Raw genomic sequence first — 22,204 nt, forward strand, 5'->3', positions numbered from 1 at the left:
TGGGGTAGCTGGGACTGAGGCTCTGTTCCCGGGCCTGGAACAACAGAAGTTCTTTCTGAATGGGAGGGTGAGTGAGCCAGCTGAAGATGTGGAGTCAGGGGGCTGCTGGAAGGAGCGCTGAGGAGCTAGGTTTGTCGAGGACAACCTTTATTCCTTCCCTTCTGTGTCTGACCCCTCCCAGAGAGGGGATTTTGTCAGATTTTGGTTCAGAAGCTCATGAGCATCTTGCCTTCAACAGGAGGGCCAGGAAGGATGTCCTTCTGGGGTCTAGTGCAGCCTTTCCAGAAAAGGCTTCCTCAGAGCACAGTTCTTTGAGGGGCATTTCCTCCCTTGTCAAATAAGCTTGGAAAACACTGTATCTGCATCCCTATCTTGAAGAGCCATTAGCATGTTGAAAGTTCTTAAAAAGCTTGAAGCAATGAAGAAAGCGGTGAATTGGGCCTAACTTTCCCTCAGTTCGCTCTGCCATGGGAAGCCCCACTATGGTAACCAGCTAGGGGGCGGTGGGTGGCATCAACCTTCAGTCTGTAACAGGAATCGTAAGAGACTGTGGGTCCTTCTTTACATCATGCTCTCGACCAGGTCCATCATTCTGGTCTTTGTGTTTCTAGAGTCTGTCTCACTCTCCCAGCTAGCCGGTGCCTTTGCATGAGTAGCCCGGCTAGTTCCTTGTCCTAATGGCACCCCCAGCCCCTCACTGCCCCTCCTCACCCCACCTGGCTCTTCAATGGCTGCCTCATCCTTGCCTCCACTCTCGCCTCACCTGCTTGCAGAGGATTTCCTGACCACCCTGCATAAAGCAGGCCTCTGCAATTGTTTTCTTTAAAAGGATTCTTCTCTCCTGAAGTTAATTTATTTACTTGTCCTTCTGCTAGAATGGATTTCTGGGAGAGCTGGGATCTTATCTCCTCTACTGTGGTTATGCCCACAGTCATCAGCTTCTTCATACAATAGCTAATGGCCATCAGGTCTATGGAAGTGACTCAGGTCCCTCCCTTGGAACAGGCACTGCTCTTGGAGCTTTCCCTGTGTTTTCTCATTTTTAAGACTTGTTAACTAGATTAATGAACACCCCCCACCCCCCCCAATATGACTCTGGTCCACGGTTAGTCCTGCCTTGACTGTTCTGGCCGGCACTAGCCATCTTCCTCCATCACACCACTTACTGCTTGGGAACGTCATTCCCCATGCAGATCACGACTTACCTGTGGATTCCTTTCTTATCGACGGTTAAAATTAATTGGGTGGTATTCTAAAATACCAGCTTTACAACTTACTTTCTAATGATTATTGTAGCTTTGCTGCCAAAAGAAAGTTTCTGAACTGTGCTGCAGTGTTGCTGAGACGCCCTTCACTGGGCTGGTCACACCTAAACCGGGGCTCCTTGGCAGCAGGAATCCTCATCGACTCACCTCCATCACCAGGGGTTCACTGAGCATGTAACATGGGCCAGGCACTAGGCAGGGTGTTGAGGGCAGCGTTGAACAGACACGTATCACCCTGGAGCCCATGCTTACATCCTAGAGGAGTTTTCTGGTGGTTCTGCACATCCCGTGGTGTTAACCCACGACTGAGCGTTCATTCATTTATTCAATCAATCACTGACTTAACTCATTCATTGATGTTTAAGTACCAACCAGGTTCTAGGGATTGTGCTTGGTGTAGGCATACAACAGTGAGTGTCAGCAGATACATAACTCTCCAGACAGGGTAGAGGGGGATGGACAGAGAGCCTTAAGGCACATCAAGCTGTATAAGGGAGTTTGCTAGAGTCTGGGGTACCCGGGCAGGCTTCTGTATCTGACAGATGAGGAGATGTTCCCTGGACACAGTGGGCTGCTTTTGTCGACGTTGGGAACAGAAGTGCCCTGGTGGTAGAAGGAAGCTGTGATGCTCTGGAAACCCAGAGAAGGCCAGTGAGCTGGGAGCCGGGGTGAAGGGGCACCTCGTGGGTCTCTGTGGACAAATACGAACTCTAACCATGGCTTTTTACTGAAACACAGACTTGCTTTCAGTGTAACTCAATCCTAGGCCTGCAGCAACCAGTTCTCCTTCCTAGGGGAGAGTGAGGCTGGACACAGATGTGCCCTTTGAAAGAGGCTGCTAGGAGGCCCTGCCCTGGGTGTCTGGAAGGAGGAGCGGAGGGCTGGTGGGCGCGCTGACACTGAGCACTGCAGGCTTGGAGGATAAACACCCCTGGAATAGGCTGTTGCCCGTGGCCGCCTCTAAATCCCTCAGGCTCACAGTGAGACGACTGCGTGTTCAAGGCAAACATTGATTCAGCTGCTGGTGGGAAGGTGTTCTGGGATGGAGGGGGAGACGCGGGGAGGAGCAACCTGGCAGAGGATGGGAGTGGGGAGGCCCACTCAAGGGTTAATTCCTCCCGCCTGTGTCTCTGCCCCTCTCTGCTGGCAGGCTGTATTTATAGACGGGATAATTGCAGAGGCTTTGAAAGGAGCACACTGGAAGAGAGGGGCTGGTGGGTGGGGGCGGGGAGGTCCCACCTGCTTCTGGGAGCTGCCCCTCCCCCACCCTCCCTCCTTCCTTCTTAGGGGACTCAGCTTGGGCAAACAGGGCTGCCCACCAACCCCCTACACACCACCCCACCCCACTAGCAGTGTGTTCACAAGGTGTTTAAATGCCTCACATTTAATCCCCCCAAACTGGGGTGAGAGCAGTCATTTTCCTCCAGCTCCTTGGTAAGACCTTTCCTGAGCGCGTTACCTAAAGGGGCCCTACACCTGAACCCCCACCAGCCATCCTCTAGAACCTCACCGTGGTTTTACTTCTTTCCTAGCACTGATCATAATCACACAGTTATCTTATTATTATTTTTATTTTCACTTGTTTTTAGTGTCTGCTTTGTCCACTTGATTCGAAAAACTGATTCATTAGAAAAGACCCCGATGCTGGGAAAGATTGAAGGCAGAAGGAGAAGGGGACGACAGAGAATGAGATGGTTGGGTGGCATCGCTGACTCCATGGATGTGAGTTTGAGCAAGCTTTGGGAGTCGGTGATGGACGGGGAAGCCTGGCGTGAGGTAGTCCATGGGGTCGCGAAGAGTCAGATATAACAGAACTGAAGTGCCTGCTTCATCTACCTTGTTTGCTGAATTGCCTGGCCTAGGATAGCTGCTCAAGAAATATTTGTTGAATAAATGAATGCTTATTTAACAGAATAGGAAACTGAGGCTTAGAGTGGTGAAGGAATTCTCTGGGTCACGTGAGATGTAAAGTGACTTAGCGGAAATTAGGTTTCATTCTGCTTATCTTAGGGATTCTCTGGTGACTCAGCGGTAAAGAATCTGCCTGCAGTGCAAGAGACTTGGGTTCAAATCCTGGGTTAGGAAGATCCCCTAGAGTAGGAAATGGCAACCCACTCCAGTATTCTTGCCTGGAAAAGCCCATGGACAGAGGACCCCATGGCGGGCTACAGTCCATGGCATCGCAAAGGATTGGACTCGACTGAGTGACTAAACCACCACCACCACCTGCTCGTCTTCAGAGCTTCAGGTCCTGCCAGTGGAATCTCAGACACAGGGCCCAGGCTACTAAGGTGAGTGAGTGAACAGGGATGCAAGTGTGTGTGTGTGTGTGTGTGTATACACCCTGGCTGAAGGGGCCAATGCTGTTTAGTTGTGGCTAATTGTTGCTGGATCTTCCGATTTTTAGAACGAGCCAGAAATCGGGATTTTTATGCAAAGTGTGCTGGATTTTAAATGCTGGCCACAAATCCACATTTAAAAAACACACCACCCAGAGCATGGCCAAGCCTAACACATCTGAGAGCTGGGTGGGGCCATGGTCTGCAATCTCTGTTCTCAACTCACCTGCCTTATGTTGAAAAGCAACATGAATAATGCTCATCCCTTTTATGGACACTGTACATTGAGCATTTCATAGCCTTTCTTTACCTGATGTTTCATTGAACAGTCACAGTGTTTCAGGAGAGAGTCAGGAAGACTGCTGTACCCATTTTAGGGATTAGCGCACAGGGTCCTGGGGGGACTCTTATGAAGGAAAGTGGCAGTGAGTTCTCACTCTTGGGCTCTTTCACCATCTAGCCCAGTGTTGTCTGTCCTGCCGAGGACCCCCTCTCCCCGTGACTTTCATTTCTCCTTCTTGACTTGAGATATAGGAGAGAGGCTCTGTGTGGTGAATGGGGATGAAGAAATCCCACGCTGTGCCTCCCACAGGTCCAGGGTGCCCCCAGCAGGATTTACTGCCAGCTCCGTGGAGAGTGGCCTATGCTGCTGCTTGTTTGGAGAGGCAGTTTTCAAAATATTGTCAGTCTGAGCAATGATACAGCTCCATCAGCATACTCTAATTCTGATGAGGCCTTAACAGTCGTCAATGAGCCCAGCAAGAGAAGGGGGACCCTTGGCTAGTCTGCAAACTCCGGTATGATGCCGTGTTTCCCGTATTCAGCTCTGGGCCACCCCAAGAGTGGAAGAGGACCAGTTGACTGCTGAAAGAAAGACAGAATGAATCCGCAAGTGCCCATGGGGTGGGCAGGGGGTGGGGAGAGGGAATGGGACCTCTAATTACACTGTCTTAGCCATGGCTAGCTCTCACTGTGCACCTACATATCCCAGATACTGCTGTAAGCCTTTTCCACGTCTGTGGGGATAATCTGTAAATCTAGAAGGGTGACTGCCCTTGGTAAGTGCTGGGAACACGTTACCCATCAATGTTTCTCGTCATCTTCACAGCAGCCCTGGGAGGGAGACATTATCATCCTGGTTTCTACATAAGGGAAGCCAAGTCACAAGGAGGCCAAGTGACTTTGTCTAGGAAACCCAACCAGCAGCGGTGCATCCCACACTTGAGCCCCCGGCTGGCAGACCCCCGAGCTCAGACTTTCACCCACCTGGGAATTGCAGAGCAGGGAGATTGCTAGAGAGACCGGAGGAGATCAGAGAAGTGGGGAAGGGCATCCCAAGAGTCAAGAAGTGTGCGTGTGGGAACCAGGCATGTGGGAAAAGGCAGTGAGTGGGGCAGAAAAAAGGGCAAGTGTGAGTCGAATCAGAACCTGGTTCACGGCCCCCCTCCAGGCTGCCACCTTTCCTGCGTGAACATGATGGAAGCTGACAGATCCAGGATTAATCTAAAGGCTTCAGTTCTCTGAGTTCCAGGTGGAAATTTGCCTCCAGCCTGGCCAGAGCGTGATTTGTAAGCGGGCCTTGACCTTGGCTGCCAGCCAGGCTTTGTACCCCGCTCCACACTTCTCCACGGAGGCTGCAAGGGCCAGGGGCTGCCTGCTGAGACAGGTCAAGAGGGTTTAAAAACAAGCAAGAAACAAGAGAATGGATCAATTTTTCTCAGTGAACTTAACGCTCTGTGAAGGAAGCCTGTAATTACATGAACGTACGGGTGTGGGGAGAGACCCATAGCTGCCTGTCTGTGTGTGTCTCTCACTGTGTACTCCCCGTGGGTGGTCTGGAACCTTTTTCAGTATATGTCCCCATGGCTCATTTGGGTGAGGAAGGTGAGAGAAGGCAGGTGCTTCTGATGTCATCACATAGCACACAAACACTGGCCCCGGTCTCCGTGGTCCCCTGGGGCCAGTCCTGGGAGCCAGGGCTGCTGGTGGGTCTGGTCCGGGCCACAGCAAAGCCCGGCCCTCACCTTCAGGGAGGTTGAACTGGTGCAGTCATGTCAGGAGATGAGTTGAAGATGGTGTTTTGAGCCTTCTCCTGAGGCAAGCCAGGCCAACTAAATCTGGGAAGGTGCTTAACATGGGATCAGGGTAGGTTAACTTCAGTTCTCCTTGTCTGATGGTCTAAGGTGACTGTGACTAAGTTTTGGCCAATGAGCTGCAACAGTAAGACTTTTGAGGGCTTCTGGGAAAGGTGTTTCCTTCCTGATAAGTGAGAAGTATGGAAGGAAAAAGCCATTTGTGCTGCCCTCTTTTTAAAAGAAATTATTTTTTATATATTTTAAAGATTATTGTGCATTTATAGTTATTTCAAAATATTGGCTATAATTCCCCATATTGTACAAAGTATCCTTGGATTGCAGGTTATTTCGTACCTAATTGCTGGTACCTCTTAATCCCCTACCCCTATGTTGCCCCTCCACCCCTCGCCACTGGTAACCACTCGTTTGTTTTCTATACCTGTGAGTCTGCTTCTTTTATTGTTAAATCCACTATTTGTTGCATTAAAAAAATTCCACATATAAATGACTTACTTCACTTAGCATAATGCCCTCAAAGTCTATCTGTGTGGCTGCAAATGGCAAAATTTCATTCTTTTTTTCATGGCTGAGTAGTAGTATTCCATTGTGTGTGTGTTTGTATCACATCTTTTTTTTATCCAATCATCTGTTGAGGGACACGTAGGTTGCTTCCATATCTTGACAACTGTAAATAATGCTACTATGAACATTGGGGTGCATGTAACATTTCAAATGAGTGGCTTTGGTTTTTTGGGCATATATACCCAGGAGTGGAATTGCTGGGTCATATGATATTTCTAATTTTAGTCTTTTGAGAAGTATCTGTATTGTTTTTCATAATGGTGGTCCTAATTTATCTTCCCACCAGCAATATATGAGGGTTCCTGTTTATCCACATCCTTGTCAACATTTGTTATTTGTGTTCTTTTTGATGATATCTATTCTGACAAGTGTGAGGTGATGCCTCACTGTGGTTTTGATTTGCATTTCCCTGATAATTAGCGACATTGGGCATCTTTTCATAGGCTTGTCTTCCATCTGCATTTCCTCTTTGAAAAAGTTCAATTCTTCTGTCCATTTTTTGATCAGGCTTTTTCTTTATGTTGAGTTGTATGAGCTGTTTATGCTGCTGTTCTCTTTCTTGAATAGTGTTTTGGACACCATAGTGTGATGATAAGATAGTTGGAATATGGCAGCTATGGTACAATTAATGAGGGGAATGCAATGTTAATATAAGGAAAATGGCAGAGGATTGATGGAACTAGGTCCCAAAGATATGGACAAGCTGGGGTACTTACCCTGGGACCACCTACCTCTTCTTCTTATCTGCTGCTGCTGCTAAGTCGCTTCAGTCATGTCCAACTCTGTGCAACCCCATAGATGGCAGCCCACCAGGCTCCCCCGTCCCTGGGATTCTCCAGGCAAGAACACTGAAGTGGGCTGCCGTTTCCTTCTCCAGTGCATGAAAGTGAAAAGTGAAAGTGAAGTCGCCTGGTTGTGTCCAACTCTTTGGGACCACATGGACTGCAGCCTTCCAGGCTCCTCCCTCCATGGGATTTTCCAGGCAAGAGTACTGGAGTGGGGTGCCATTGCCTTCTCTGCTACTTCTTATCTAGGAAGTAATATTTGTCTCTATAGTTTAAGCCACTGTTGGTCATATTGCTTCTCTTGCATCTGAAGTAATCCTAACTGATTTAGAAGCCTAAACTGGGGGGCTGTGTTTCTGGGTTTTAGGAGGTCCAGACTTTTGACCTGAGCCCTAGAAACAACATTGGGTGATTCCGAACAACGGGTTGGCTTGCATCTTACTTCTTTGGTGTGACGGAAGTTAATGTGGCCCCTTACAGCATTGCCTCGGGGTGCCTATTCCGTAGTGTGTTTTGCTCTATTTGATTTCCTTGCTGCTTTTCCATTTCATAAGAATATCAAATCACTTTGAATTGATGAGGGAATTTCAGTTTCATTTTTAATAAAGTTTCCCTGGCTGAGTGCATTGGAAGAACTTCACATAAGGACGGAGGTACCCAAGGTTGATGGTGGGAAGAGGACTTACAAATAATTAACATTGATTGCAAGCCTATATGCTTGACATAAAAAACTGAATTCTGGGACTCATTTTTATTTCATTGAGCTATATATTTATGGTTATGGCAGTGCCATACTGTCTTGATTACTGTAGTTTTGAAAGAACTTTTGAAATTGGGAACTATAAGTCCTTCAACTTAGTTCTTTTGCAGGATCATTTTGGCTATTCTGGATCCCTTGAATTTCCATATGAATTTTAGGATCAGTTTGTCAATTTCTGCAAAAAGGCAGTAGGGATTTTGATATATAAAATCAATACATACTTTCGAGGTGTTCTGCCATCTTACCAATATTAATCTTCTGATCCATGAATGTGGGATGGTTTTCTATTTTTTACCTCTTTGATTTCAACAATGTTTTGTAGTTTTCAGAATATAAGCTTGCACTTCTTGTGTTAAGTTTATTCCAAAGTATTTAATTCTCTTTGCTATTGTTAGTAAATCGTGTTGTTCTTAATTTCAGTTTAGATTGTTCATTGCAAGTATATAGAAATGCAATTGATATTTGTATATTGATCTTGCAGTCTTGCTAAACTCAGTTTTTCTAAGTAATTCTTTATGGGACAAGTATTTTTTTTCCTCTTCTTAATTTTACTTGCTGTTGATCTCCTGCCTTATCTCCGTAAGGGCTTTTTTTTTCTATTTTAATATAAGTAGACAGAATATTTGAAAAACATGTAAACCTGGTGAGACTAGACATTTGTCCATTTTTTTTTTTATTAGTTTCACTTTTGCTATGATTCTGAGATATGGAGCAAGACAGGGTCCAGGAAAAGCCATGCCAGTGTGTCTGTCACTGAGACTGGTTGCCCAGGTGAAGGGGTGCAGCAGCTTGCCCTGAGAGGCTCTCTCTAGTGTCGGCGTGGCTGGGAGTGAGGAACACAGCTGCCACCCAGTTCTCAGTGTTTGTATCAACTAGTGTTGCATGTCTGCTATGTGTTTGGCACTTACATTCATGACTCCTTAAGATGTTCTGGATGGTAGATGATGATAGCTCTGTTTTACAGGCAACAAAATCAAGTCTCAGGGAAGGTCAGGAACTTTCCCAGTTCAGTTCAGTCGCTCAATTGTGTCCTACTCTTTGCAACCCCGTGGACTGCAGCACACCAGGCCTCCCTGTCCATCACCAACTCGCGGAGCTTGCTCAAACTCATGTCCATTGAGTCGGTGATGGACAAAGTCAAAAGCTGAGAACTGGCTTCTTTGACTTCGAAACCTGCCTTTTTCCTGCAGAGCCACACAGCCTCTCGAGCCCTGGGTTGGGGAGGTTTGCTCTGTTCTGCCTCCTGCAGCCGGTGCCTCCCAATTGTCCTCTGAAAATTCTCTGCAGGCAGGATGCGTGTGTGCATGGTGCTCCTTGATCTGCCTTCTATCACCTTTTTGCAAAGTATCTTTACCTCAGCTCTTGCCCTGATAGCCAGTGCTTTCTGTCTTATTCAGCACTTTCCTGGGAGCTGGGAGAGCAGGGATGGGAAAGGTGAAACACACTCCCTCCTGCTCTCAAAGTCCTACCATCCATTCTCTACATAGATTGGAAGATGAGTGTTCTCCTTTGTGTTTGAGCAAACTGGCCTGTTGGATTCAGTTTTGTAAATAGAGGAGAAGCCCATGACCATCCTACCAAGACCTGGGCATGGCTGGTAATACGTGGCCACCTAGAAATGCAGCTGGGACATAAGTTGGGTCTCAGACACATCTGTTGAATGAATTCTGGTCCTGGCCCAGCACCAGGGTTATAAGGAGCTGAAACCTGTTAATGATTTTCAAAATGAGAGGCAGTCCTGTTTAGAATATGTGGTAGGACTCTGTTGTAGTAGGTCCTACCTTCGTAAACTCATCTGTCTGTTGAGTGAACAAATAATTTATTGCTTTCTGAAGAGGTGACAGGGACAGACCAGCCAGTGAGTCTGGTACTCGGAGAATTCAGAATTTAGAGGGGGAAAGTGAAGTCGCTCAGTTGTGTCCGACTCTTTGCAACCCCATGGACTGTAGCCCACCAGGCTCCTCCATCCATGGAATTTTCCAGGCAAGAGTACTGGAGTGGATTGCCATTTCCTTCTCCAGGGGGTCTTCTTGACCCAGGGATCGAACCCGGGTCTCCTGCATTGCAGGCAGACGCTGTACCATCTGAGCCACCAGGGAGGCACTTAGAGGGGAAACGGACATAAAGCAAGCAGTCTGTTGCAAGTACCCAATCCTGGGCATGGTTGTCTTCTGTCACCATGTGGCTTTCCTGGACTAGACCGAAGTCTTGCCTGCTGCTTTCTCCTCTCCTCAGCTCTCTCTGTTACTTCCTCACTCCTGGCCACGCTTGTCTCCTCAACCCTGGGCGTGAGTTTACCCTTCTTTCTGCAGCAGGAGCTCCAGGCAAACATTCCGCACAAGGCTCTTGTTCATCTCTGTCTCCAAGTCACTCCCCTGCCTGTCTCCACCCATAAATTCTGGTGGAGCTTCCCTTGGTCAGAATGGGCTCTGCAGGGCACTTTTACCACCGGAAGGGTAGTTCTGGGGAGAGATTGCCGTAGAAAAGTATAACTTTGTAAAATGTATTTATTTACTTATTGGCTGCACTAGGTCCTCATTGCTGTGCAAGGGCTGTTCTCTAGTTGTGGTTAGTTGGGGCGGGGCTCCTCTCCAGCTATGCACACGGGGTGGGCTTCTCAGTGCAGAGGCTTCTCTCGTTGTGGGGTGTGAGCTCTTGGGTGTGCAGGCTTCCGTAATTGCAGCACTCCGGCTCTAGAGTGCTGGCTGAGTAGTTGCCCTGTGGCTGGCTTTAGTTGCCCTGTGGCATGTGGGATGCTCCTGGACCAGGGGTCGAACCTATGTTCCCTGAACTGGCAGACAGATTCTTAATCACTGGACCACCAGGGAAGTCCTGAAAAGTATCATTTTAGGCTTAATTCTCCCTGAGTGAATTGCATGTGACTGAGTTCCTGTCCCTGGACAGGGTAGCCTGGCCTACTGCAGTCCAGATCAGATCAGATCAGTCGCTCAGTCGTGTCCGACTCTTTGCGACCCCATGAATCACAGCACGCCAGGCCTCCCTGTCCATCACCAACTCCCGGAGTTCACTCAGACTCACGTCCATCGAGTTAGTGATGCCATCCAGCTATCTCATCCTCTGTCGTCCCCTTCTTCTCTTGCCCCCAATCCCTCCCAGCATCAGAGTCTTTTCCAATGAGTCAACTCTTCGCATGAGGTGGCCAAGTACTGGAGTTTCAGCTTTAGCATCATTCCTTCCAAAGAAATCCCAGGGCTGATCTCCTTCAGAATGGACTGCTTGGATCTCCTTGCAGTCCAAGGGACTCTCAAGAGTCTTCTCCAACACCACAGTTCAAAAGCATCAATTCTTCGGCGCTTAGCCTTCTTCACAGTCCAACTCTCACATCCATACATGACCACAGGAAAAACCATAGCCTTGACTAGACGAACCTTTGTGGTTGCAAAGAGTCGGGCACTACTGAGTGACTCAACTGACTGAACTGAACTGAGCTCCTGGTCATGGAGGGAAACATTTTTAATGCTTATTTCCATCACTGTCCCCTTCACTGAATGTGTTTTTAAGGACATTTGGTGGGTCAGATATAGGGCCGGGGGCTGGAGATGTGTGTAATCAGTCCCCACCCCCTGTTCTTGAACTTTTGGGGACATAGGAAGTGCCTATCAAATAATAGTTGATAGGCCATGGAATCATAGAATCTTAACATTAGGAGGGACCTTATCATTTATTCCAATACTTTTCAAACTTCTTTGATCACGACTAGCAATTTAAAATTTTATGTTTTTTACATGTCCCAGTAAACATGCATATACTTGTTAGTACATATGCACACACACATTAAATAAACAAATGTATAACAAACGTTGTACAAGGTCAAATTACACTTAATATGCCTGTATTTTCTATTCTATTTCATTTAAAAATACTGACCCTACAACTCACAAAATTCATTTTTATGACTCCGTATCACAATATGAAGTTTCAAACTTCAGTTTGAAAAGTACTAATCTAACAGTAACCTGGACCTTACGCTTTATCCAGTTGTCAAGAACTTGTCTGGCCTTTGTGGGATTTCTCTGTGCATAGGAATTCAGTACTAACCTAGGAAGTCAATTCTACCTTTGAACACTTTTGTCTGTTTAAAAGTTTCCTTATGACTTTAGTCTTCCACATACCACTCATTCTTTTTTAAATTTTTAATTGGCAGATAATTGCTTTACAGTGTTGTGTTGGGTTCTGCCATACAGCAATGTGAGTCAGCCATGAGTATACACATGTCCCCCTTCCTCTTAAACCTCCTTCCCACCCCATCCCACCCCTCTAGGTTGTCACAGAGCAGCATTAAAACGTGTACATTTCCATATGTAAAATAGATAGCTAGTGGGAAGTTTCTGTATAATGACTCATTCATATTCCATGTAAAATCCCCTTAGAACAGTGGCTGTGCCTTCTTGCATTTCTTGGTTTTGTATAATGTTGTAATTCGGGTCAGTAGTGTGCTTGAGTCAGTGTGCACCAGCTTATGATAGCCAATTTCCAAATTTTAGGAGTTTTGTGAATCAATTATTAAAGTCTTGATTAAAAATTAAATTCAATGACTTACAGATTTATTAAAACTAAAGGAAAGAACTCATCACTTAATTTTACTACATCTGACCCTTACTATGCTCTTAAAGTTGTGTCTATTGAACTTGTACAGTAGAAAGAGCATACTGCTGCTGCTGCTGCTGCTAAGTTGCTTCAGTCGTGTCCGACTCTGTGTGACCCCACAGATGGCAGCCCACCAGGCTTCCCCGTTCCTGGGATTCTCCAAGCAAGAAGACTGGAGTGGGTTGCCATTTCCTTCTCCAATGCATAAAAGTGAAAAGTGAAAGTGAAGTCCCTCAGATATGTCCGACTCTTCGAGACCCCATGGACTGCAGCCTACCAGGCTCCTCCATCCATGAGATTTTCCAGGCAAGAGTACTGGAGTGGGGTGCCATTGCCTTCTCTGGAAAGACCATACAATGTTATGCTATTGCCCATCTCTTCCCAGCTCTGTGCTCAATGACATCACATAGGTAGCTTGAAATCGGCCATGGTGGGGCCATTTACACCATGAAAATCAGCGTATATAACAGTCCTCCACCCCCCAGGAAAGCCAGCTGTTAGGGACTTCCCAGCACACCACTGCTCTGCAGTACCACTTGAGTTCCATTTCAGCTACAGCACTTGGTAGCTGTGTGACTTGAGCGAGTCAGTGAACATCTCTGTGGTAGTTTCTTTGCACGATGCCTATATTTCTAGGGTTGCTTTGAGGATTAAATGAATTCATACATATGAAGTGCTTAGAACAATGCCTCTGTAAGTGTTATCCATCATCTAGGTTATTTGCTGCTAAATTATTCCATCCTCCCTGGAAAACTATGGTTTCCAGAAATCCCTCAGCCTGGTCACCCTCCCATCTTGCTTTCACCTTTGACATATGGGTTTGTCTTCTCTTTCCAGCCAGATCACAGGGCCTCTGACATAGGGGTGGTTGCCTTTTTCTTTGCAATCTCTAGGTGCAAGCCTTGGGTTGGGTGCGGGGGGAAGCTGAATCTCCTTGACGAATGGAAGGCCTCAGGGGGCTCTGGCTGCTCCCAGCATGGTGCCCTGCTCCCAGTGGAGGTTTCCGGGCTTGGCTGGCTGGTCTGAGGATGAATAAGTGTTTTGGTGGAGGCAGCCCTGAGCTGGCTAGCAGTCTCAGACAGCCCAGCTGCCATCCAGGTGGTTGGCCTATAAATCACTAGGCCTTACCCTCCCTGCAACTCGATAAAGCTGAGGCATAAACAGCATCTTGTGTCAGTGATGAAGCAACTGGCACCTCCCTCAGCTCTGGATGAAGCCTCCTGGAGCTTGTTTAGGCCCTGATTCTTTCTTGCACACAGCTGCTGTGCTATTTGAAGAAGTCGGGAGACTCTCCCGCCTCATAACAGATCCATGGTGCCTGTATTTTACCATTAGGGATTTATTTGTTGAGGGTGAACAGTGCTTCCTTTGTAAGGTTTTGTTTGAAAATGGTGGTGCCTTGGGAGAATGGTGTCTTACTCAGCCTCTAGAATCTTAGTGTGAATGTGCTTATCAGCCACCTTGCTCCTGCTCCACTTCCATCTCTTATCAAAGAGGGCGGCAACCCCAAAAATGCCGGAGGCAGCACCCTGGAGTGTTGATTCCCAAACCTGGCTGCACTTTTAGAATCACCAGGAGATGCTTTTGCTTAATGAGAACACTTTTAATTTGATAACTGTTGACCACCCCCTCAAAGTAAATGTCACCCATACAATCTCATTATTTAAATATATGTTTTCTTTAATGAATTAGAGAAAATATAGCTGTTTTTCTTAAACCCCAAATGCTAAACTATGGATTTTCCAAAGATTTCCTTATATTCATAAACTGGAATTTTAAAGATATTATTAAGTGGGTTTTGTTAGTGCAACACATTTAAATATTTAGAAGTTCATTTTCACCACTTTCTGAAAATTAAAGGAATATTTGCCTAAAAAAAAAAAATAAATATATGTTTCTGTATATTAGTTAGAAACAAAAATTTCCAACTCAGCTTTTTTTCTAACTTATTTTTGTGTTTGGCTGTGCTGGGTCTTCGTTGCTGCGAGGGTTTGTCTCTAGTTGCGGTGAGCAGGGGCTTCTCTTTAGTTGCAGTGTGTGGGCTTCTCGTTGCAGTGGCTTTTCTTGTGGAGCACGGGCTCTAGGGTGTGCGGGCTTCAGGAGCTGCAGCACGTAGGCTCTGTCGTTGCAGCTCCCGGGATCCAGAGCTCAGGGCCTGTCACTGTGGTGCATGGACTTAGTTGCATGTGGGATCTTCCCGGACCAGGGATTGAACCCATGTCTCCAGCACTGGCAGGCGGATTCTTTAACCACTGAGCCACCAGGGAAGCCCTTTTCCCTCAGCTTATCCACTTCCATCCTGGGGAGTCTTTAAAAAGCAATTATTTCCTGTGTCCTTCCTTAAACCTTAAACCTGGACTTCCCTGGTGGCTCAGACAGTAAAGTGTCTGCCTACAATGCGGGAGACCCAGCTTCAATCCCTGGGTTGGGAAGGTCCCCTGGAGAAGGCAATGGCACCCCACTCCAGTACTCTTGCCTGAGAAATCCCATGGATGGAGGATCCTGGTAGGCTACAGTCCATGGGGTCGCAAAGAGTCGGACACGACTGATCGAATTCACTTCACTTCACTTCCTTAAACCTACAGAGATGGAGTATTCTGGAGAGGGGGTCAGGAATCCTTAAAAATACTCTTGTCCAGTGACTCCTGTTGTACGGACAGGTGTGGGAAGAAGTAGAGAAGTGGATTGAGGTTTCTTAGTGTTAAGTACCCTATCTGATCCATTTTCACCCAGGGCTTGGTGCATAGCAGCACATAGTCAGTGCTTCATCAGTGATCTTTAAACTGAAAGAGGCTAGGAGTCGGGCAGACCTGGGTTTGAGTCTAAGCTCTGCCACTTCTGTGTACCCTGGGCGGGTGACTTCCTTTTCATCTGGGAAATCAGGATGATAATGTGCACAAGAACAGGGCCAAGGGCAGGCAGTCGGAGGCCAGGGTGAGTCCCAGGGGCTTCTGTTTTAGTTACTAAGGGGCAGCCAGAAGTCTCCTTCAAGCACTGGCCTTACCCTGCTGCCACAGGTCTTCCGGCACTGCCTGTGGGCCGTGTGCACAGAAAAAGCTATAGACACCAGCCCTGCTGGGATCGACCCCGTCACTGCCTGCCTGTGGCTGGATTGATCCAATGCCTGCTTGATATCTGCAATTAGGAGACCAACTGAAGCTAATTTCCAGCTCGACCTGCCACCCTGCTGCCGAGGATTGTGCGGGAGGTCGCCTTCGAGGAAGGCAAGAGACTAGAGGGAGCTTGCAGAGAAGGGGGAGGGCATTTCTCTGGGGGTGGGAGTGTGTGTGTGTGTGTGTGTCTCCTGCCACCTTCACATGCAAGGGAGGGAGCTGGGACCTCCTTCCCTCCATCTTAGTGTGACGGGTTGACACCTGCCCTTCCAAGTGCTTTTCCATCTGGTGTCGACGATCATCGTTTCTGTGGACATCTTCTTGAACAGGGGCCTTTGACGAGCCTGGGGGAGGGACAGCACGAGCATCAGCCAGCGTCTGTGTCTGCGCTGTGTGGCCTCCTCCTCTCGGAAGGAGAGGGTAGGCTTGTGTCGCTTCAGGGATTTGGTTTCCAGCTGAGGTCTGTAGAACTTCAGATCCAATTCTTGAAGTGGGGAGAGGTGGAAAAGAGTGTGCCGCTCTGGGTTGCCTATTTTGGGGCTTAGTTGTTCTAGGAATTGAGGCTCTCTAAGTTTGTTTCTTTATCTGTGAAGTGGGATGTGCCGAGTTGCTTCAGCCGTGTCCAACTCCTTGCAACCCTAAGGACTGTAGCCCACCAGGCTCCTCTGTCCATGGGATTCTCCAGGCAAGAATACTGGAGTGGGTAGCCATTTTCTTCTCCAGGGGATCTTCCCAAACTGGGGATTGAATAAATGGTAACTATTGTGGGTGTTAAATTTTTTTCTCGGTTTTTCCTCTATTATGAGACTCTCCCCCCATTTTAAAGTATCTGCGATCATGTCGTGTCTCGCAGTCCATATGTACACTTTGGGTGTGTTGTTTTGCTCCCCTCCTCCACCAAGAACTGTTATTAAATCAGTGATGACTTTTATGACTAAGAGTTTCTCAGACCTGAAAAAATGTAGTGTCAGAGTTCTGTTTCCCAGCCCTCAGTTGGATTAAAGTGATACACAGGTTTGTTTCCCCAATAATTCTTTTTTTTTTTAAATGGGGAGATTAGCAGGAGGAAAAAAATGTGTTCATAGCTAATGAGCAAAATGAAGGTGGCATTAAAGAAAGGGGAAGGTTTGCAGAAAAGTAGGTAACTCTGTAAAGCTTCACAAGGAGAAAAGGATTTTGGAACTTCTCTGATTTGGGCATCTCCAGGACCTGTGTTTCTTGCTGCATCCTACTCACCCCCCTGCCTCTTTAGAGCAGCCCGTCTCCTCCTGTGGGGTTATCTGCCCTATAGGTCCTAGTAGAGTCTGAAGGATGAGGTGTCTGCCAATTTATGGCCAGTATCTTGGCTCCCCACACACAGGCCAGTCTACAAACACACTCAATTAAAATTAAAAAAAAAATTAAAGCTTAATTCCTAAGACATTAGGAAATAGCAAAATGAGGTATAACTCTGGCCCGTCCATTCATAACGACCACATAAGGAATTTGAAGATGTCTTAAATCTTCCTTGTTTTGTATGGGTGTGTGCATGCATGTGGGCTGCGCAATTAGGAGACCTGATGTTCCTGAGAGAATCTCCTATTGGAATCATTCCAGAGAGTTAACACCTTGCTGCCGGCATCCAGCAGCCGAAGGAAGCTTGCAAGCCCGCTGTGGGTTCCAGGTGCTAGGCTGTGAGTGGCATCCTTTTGGGGTCTTGCCTTTCAGGTCCACATTTTCAGCAGGGTAGGAAGCGGATGGTGCTTTCACTAGAGTGAAGCCGTCTGGGCTGATGATGCAATTCTTACTGATTCTTCCACCACCGCCTTAGCTAGGAGCGGACACTTGCTGAAGGCTTGCTGTGTAGCGGGTATTTTGCTCAACATGTAACTTGCAATTCCTAATTTGATTCTCACAGTGTTCCCATTACAGAAATTCTATATCATGAACAGCATTTTGCAGATGAGGAAATATAATCCCAGAAGCCTTGCTTTTTGATTCCCAAGTCAGCCTGATGCCACATGCCCGAGTTTTCTCTGTCAAAATCATTGCCTCTGGTAGCCCGGATAAGGGTGCTGAGCATGTGGGTAGATGTGCTGGGATGGGTTTGAGGGGGTCCTGAGCTGTGAGTGTTCTGTCTGAGCCTGGCTCTGCCCTGGGTAGCCCCTGCCTAGATCTCTCTTAGGGGTGCTCAGCATGTGACTCCAGGAAGCACCAGGCCCATCTTGGTCTATGGCAAAAGATGGCACACTTGTAAAAGGCCAGATGCTATCTTTGGCTTTGCAGGCATTACAATCTCTGTTGCGAATACTCACCTCTCCTGTTGTGGTGTGAAAGCTGCCACTCATAGATGAATGGACGGGGCTGTGTGCCGTTAACAAAACCAGGTGACAGGTTGTAGAGTGCTGACCTCGGGTCTGTGGCAGTCAAAGGGGTGACAGTCACAGACAACCGGGTGGAGGATGCCCCTCTGGAGGGGTTCGAGTGAGCCCTGCTTTTTGTTGACTGAAGAATACTTCTGAGGGGGAGAGAATGGTCAGCTGGATTGAATGACGCTTGTGAGTGTGTGTGTGTGTTTTAGGGCTTGGGGATGCAGGTGGTGGGGAGTATGTATATGTGTACTCACAGAAATGAATCACATTCTGTATTAAAACCATCCTAGTTTCATAATCCTTATGAAAACAAAAGCAAAAATGTCAGCACTGTCAGGAGGGCCTTGCAGGTAGGGAAGGATGGTGTAACTCAAGGGCTCCCCAAGTTTCAGTTGTCTTTGGTGGGAGAGGGGTTCCCTGTGGTCACTGAAACACTGATCCCAGGGACGCGCTATCCCTCCCTTTAAAGGTTAGGTCCCAGTGCAGGCAAACATTTTCCTTAGTCCTTCTCGATACAGCCCAAAGATGCAGAGATTCAAGATTTTGAGTGCATTCAGAGGAAGCCAAAGGAAAAAATGCATTTAAGACACAAAAGAGCACATGCAGATTCTAACCCTACCCCAGCCAGCTTGTCCTCATGGCTCTCTGAGTCTCTCCTGTTTTATACTCTCTTCTGATACCTTCTAATTAAGTCTTGCTTCAGGCCCAAGGGTACCAGCCTCCCTAGGTCATCCCTGGTATATAGGGTTTGTCATTACGAATGACCTACCGAGGGGACCTCATTCTCAACATCCAAAGGAGGGCCCACAGACGTGAGATGCCAATTAGCTTGACATGAATAAAAAAAAACATTGTAAGTCACAAAAGGAAAATACAGTACATGTAGAAAGAAAGAAAATACAAATCAGGTGCAGTCCTTCCATTCAGGGAGGACCACCGCATGTGCTGCAGCGTCATTCTCCGTGCCCTTCAGGCAACGTGCTCCTTGTATTTCTTGAAACCACAAGTATAAATCCACACAACAGTGATGACCATGCAGTAACAGAAGGGTCATTCCGTCCAAGCAGAATAAGCGCTAGGAGATGTTCGGTGAGCGGGGAGCAGAGGGGAGAGAGACAGCAGGGCCGTGCAGGGCAGTGCTGGGGGCAGGGCAGTGCTGGGGGCTTTGTGGGCGCTCTGCAGGGGAACTGGTGAGGAGGGAGCGGGCTGGGCGTGCACAGCTGTCTGAGGGGCCCTTGCCTTCTCTTCCCTTGGAAGGGAGGCAGCAACTGTGCTGCCAATGGAGATGGGCTCGGGGTGGGAGCTGGGGCCGCCCTCTCATTCTCTGCAGCTGCCCGTCCACCCTGGTCAATGATGCTTGTCCATCACTGCTGAGATCCAAGTCCAGCCATGTGCGAGGGAACATCTGTTCCCGAGGCTGCAGGGCCCTGCAGTCCTGAAGCCAGAGTGACTGCAGAAGCCAAGCATGGGATCAGTAGTAGTGTGCATGCCGTGGGGGTGGAGAGCAGGTGCTGAAAGGTGCCACATGGAGGGCATGGTGTCTGGTGCCATTGAGGGCCCTGCCTCTTACTCTCTCGGCAGCTGGCATAACCAACCCATTGGATGCTGGGGATCACGGGTCCCCTGGGGCAGGATCTGGCAGAGGGATGTCAGCAGTGGCTCTCCTTGGGAGCTGAGCAGGCGGCGGGTAGAAAGTGGAGCATAGAAGGTGTTTGTCTCCTGATCTCTGTGCCACTCGGTGTCAGCGGTGGAACCGAGGATGAGTTTCTCCTGGTGCCACATTTTGAGGGCTTTACGGACACAGTTAGCCTCAGAGACCAGGTGTTCACAGCATGACCTGCTTCCGTCTCTTTCATTAGTTCTGCCTCCAGTGCTGCACAGACAGCACAAGGGGATGAGAACCTGTGCTCTGGAGTTGAACTACAGTGGGTTCAAACACAAGCTCCTGTGTGTGCTGGCCATGTGACCTTGCACAAGAGATGAAATCTGTCTGTGCCTGTTTCCAACCTTGAGGACGAGGATAACAATGCCTGGTTTGGGATGTGTAGGAAGGCTAAGTGGAATTAATCACCCAGCCGCATCTGTAGCTGCCAGTAGGGTATGTGTTGATTGCTTCCTTTCTCTCTTGATTTTGTTCACATCTACAGACTCTTTGAGGTACCCAGGGCATCTGCCATTCAGGAAAGGATCAAGGTCAGTGGCTTTAAGCTCCCTGGTTGATCCGGTGATGGCCATCTGGTCACTACCATTCACTGTTAACCCTGGTGGCCTATTTTCCAGGCCTTAAGGGTATGAGAGTGCTGGAAGGTCACGTGGATGGCCATGACCTGTTTCCCTTCCTGCTGCTTGACTTTACCTGTTACCCAGGAACTCAGCCCTGCAGAGTCCCTCTGTGCTTGACACGTCTGGGAGTGCCTGGGGGCAGGGGTCTTGATCTGTGGCATCAGAGCTGGTCTGCAGTCTCAGAGCTCTGCGGCTGTTGCTGGTTCCTGAGTCCAAAGGCTCTTCCCTCTCCAGGCTCCCCCACTGTTTGGCGGTGGATGCCATCACCTTCCCAAGCTCTCTCCCCAGGGCTGTCCATCCTTTCTCTGAGAGTTCTTGGGCCATCAAGGCTGTCCCCTCTCTGCTGAAGCATGCCTTGGTGGGAGTAGGGTAAGTAAGTAAGTGTTAGTCGCTCAGTCGTGCCTGACTCTTTGTGACCCCATGGACTGCAGCCCACCAGACTCTTCTGTCCATGAGATTTTCCAGGCAGGGATACTGGAGTGGGTTGCCATTTCTTTCTCCAGGGGGTCTTCCCGACCCAGGGATTGAACCCGGGTCTCCTGCACTGCAGGCAGATTCTTTACTGACTGAGCTATGAGGGAAGCCTACAAGGAGTAGGGTAAGAGCTGAGAATTTCTTTGAATGTAATTTTGGGGTCACCCTAAACTGGGAGGTAGTGTCCTAAAGCCATTCTGCATCTCAACTCTTTTCTTGAGATGTCTCTCTTCACTTTTTTATTTCCAACATCCCCACCGCCACCCCTGGACTTGAGACTGTCCCTTGGAGGACTGGCTGGGACTAGGTCTGAGAGCTGGACTAGATTCATCCCTTCTTCCTGACCCTGGGCTTCTGTGGATTTCAAGCTCCTCAGACCTCACAGAGAGGCTCTGGCAGGCCTGCCCCACTGGGCTCTGTGCCAGGCCCAGATGCCCCGGCTCAGGCAGGAAGACTTCATGCCTACATGACTATTTACCATTTGCTTGGAGACTGTCATGGGTTATCTGGCCTTCTCTTTTCCAACTCAATAATCCTGTTTCCTACAACTGTCCTCTTGTGTACTTTGTCATACTCTTGTGATCCTTTCAATTCAGCTGGGTTTTTCCTGGAGTAGGGGCTCAGTTACGGTCCTGGGGACAGTCTGAGCCATGCTGAATAGCATCGGAGGCTGCAGCATCTCCTGCATGCCTTGTGCTTTGTATTAGGTGACCCTTATGGGGACATGCCCCAGCCCAGAGGCTTCTCTGGAGTCATGGGGATATTCCCCAGGGGCAGCAAAGCTCTTTTCATTCCTCCTCCCCACCAGCCCAGATGTCCTTCCCTTCCCAACTAGTGGTAATGCAGAATCGCACTGGGGATCACCCTCCCTCCTCTGAAGGCCAGTGGTCAAGGTGTGGTCTGAGGACCACCTCTAGGGTCACCCTGGCATTCTTGTTAAAAAAGCGGAGTCCTGAGTCCTTCCTAGACTCATCATCTTTGTATCTTTTCAGCACTTTAGGCATGGCACATGATGGAAAAACGTGTAAGCTCTTCAGGGCCTTTTGTAAACATTTGAACCCCAAGGTGGGGGAAAAAAATATTGGCCACAATACATACAGAGAAAATTGCAAAATCAAAATTAATGAATTTTTAATTAAATGTCTAGAACATATAGCTATGTCAACACATGAACCACAAGTCGATTCACACTCACATAGTTACATATCATTTATATTTATCAGATCAGATCAGTCGCTCAGTCGTGTCTGACTCTTTGCGACCCCATGAATCGCAGCACACCAGGCCTCCCTGTCCATCACCAACTCCCGGAGTTCACCCAGACTCACGTCCATAGAGTCAGTGATGCCATCCAGCCATCTCATCCTCTGTTGTCCCCTTCTCTTCCTGCCCCCAATCCCTCCCAGCATCAGAATCTTTTCCAATGAGTCAACTCTTCGCATGAGGTGGCCAAGTACTGGAGTTTCAGCTTCAGCATCATTCCTTCCAAAGAAATCCCAGGGCTGATCTCCTTCAGAATGGACTGGTTGGATCTCCTTGCAGTCCAAGGGACTCTCAAGAGTCTTCTCC

Source organism: Bos indicus x Bos taurus, chromosome 10, assembly GCF_003369695.1.
Source record: "Bos indicus x Bos taurus breed Angus x Brahman F1 hybrid chromosome 10, Bos_hybrid_MaternalHap_v2.0, whole genome shotgun sequence".
Classification (NCBI taxonomy): domain Eukaryota; kingdom Metazoa; phylum Chordata; class Mammalia; order Artiodactyla; family Bovidae; genus Bos; species Bos indicus x Bos taurus.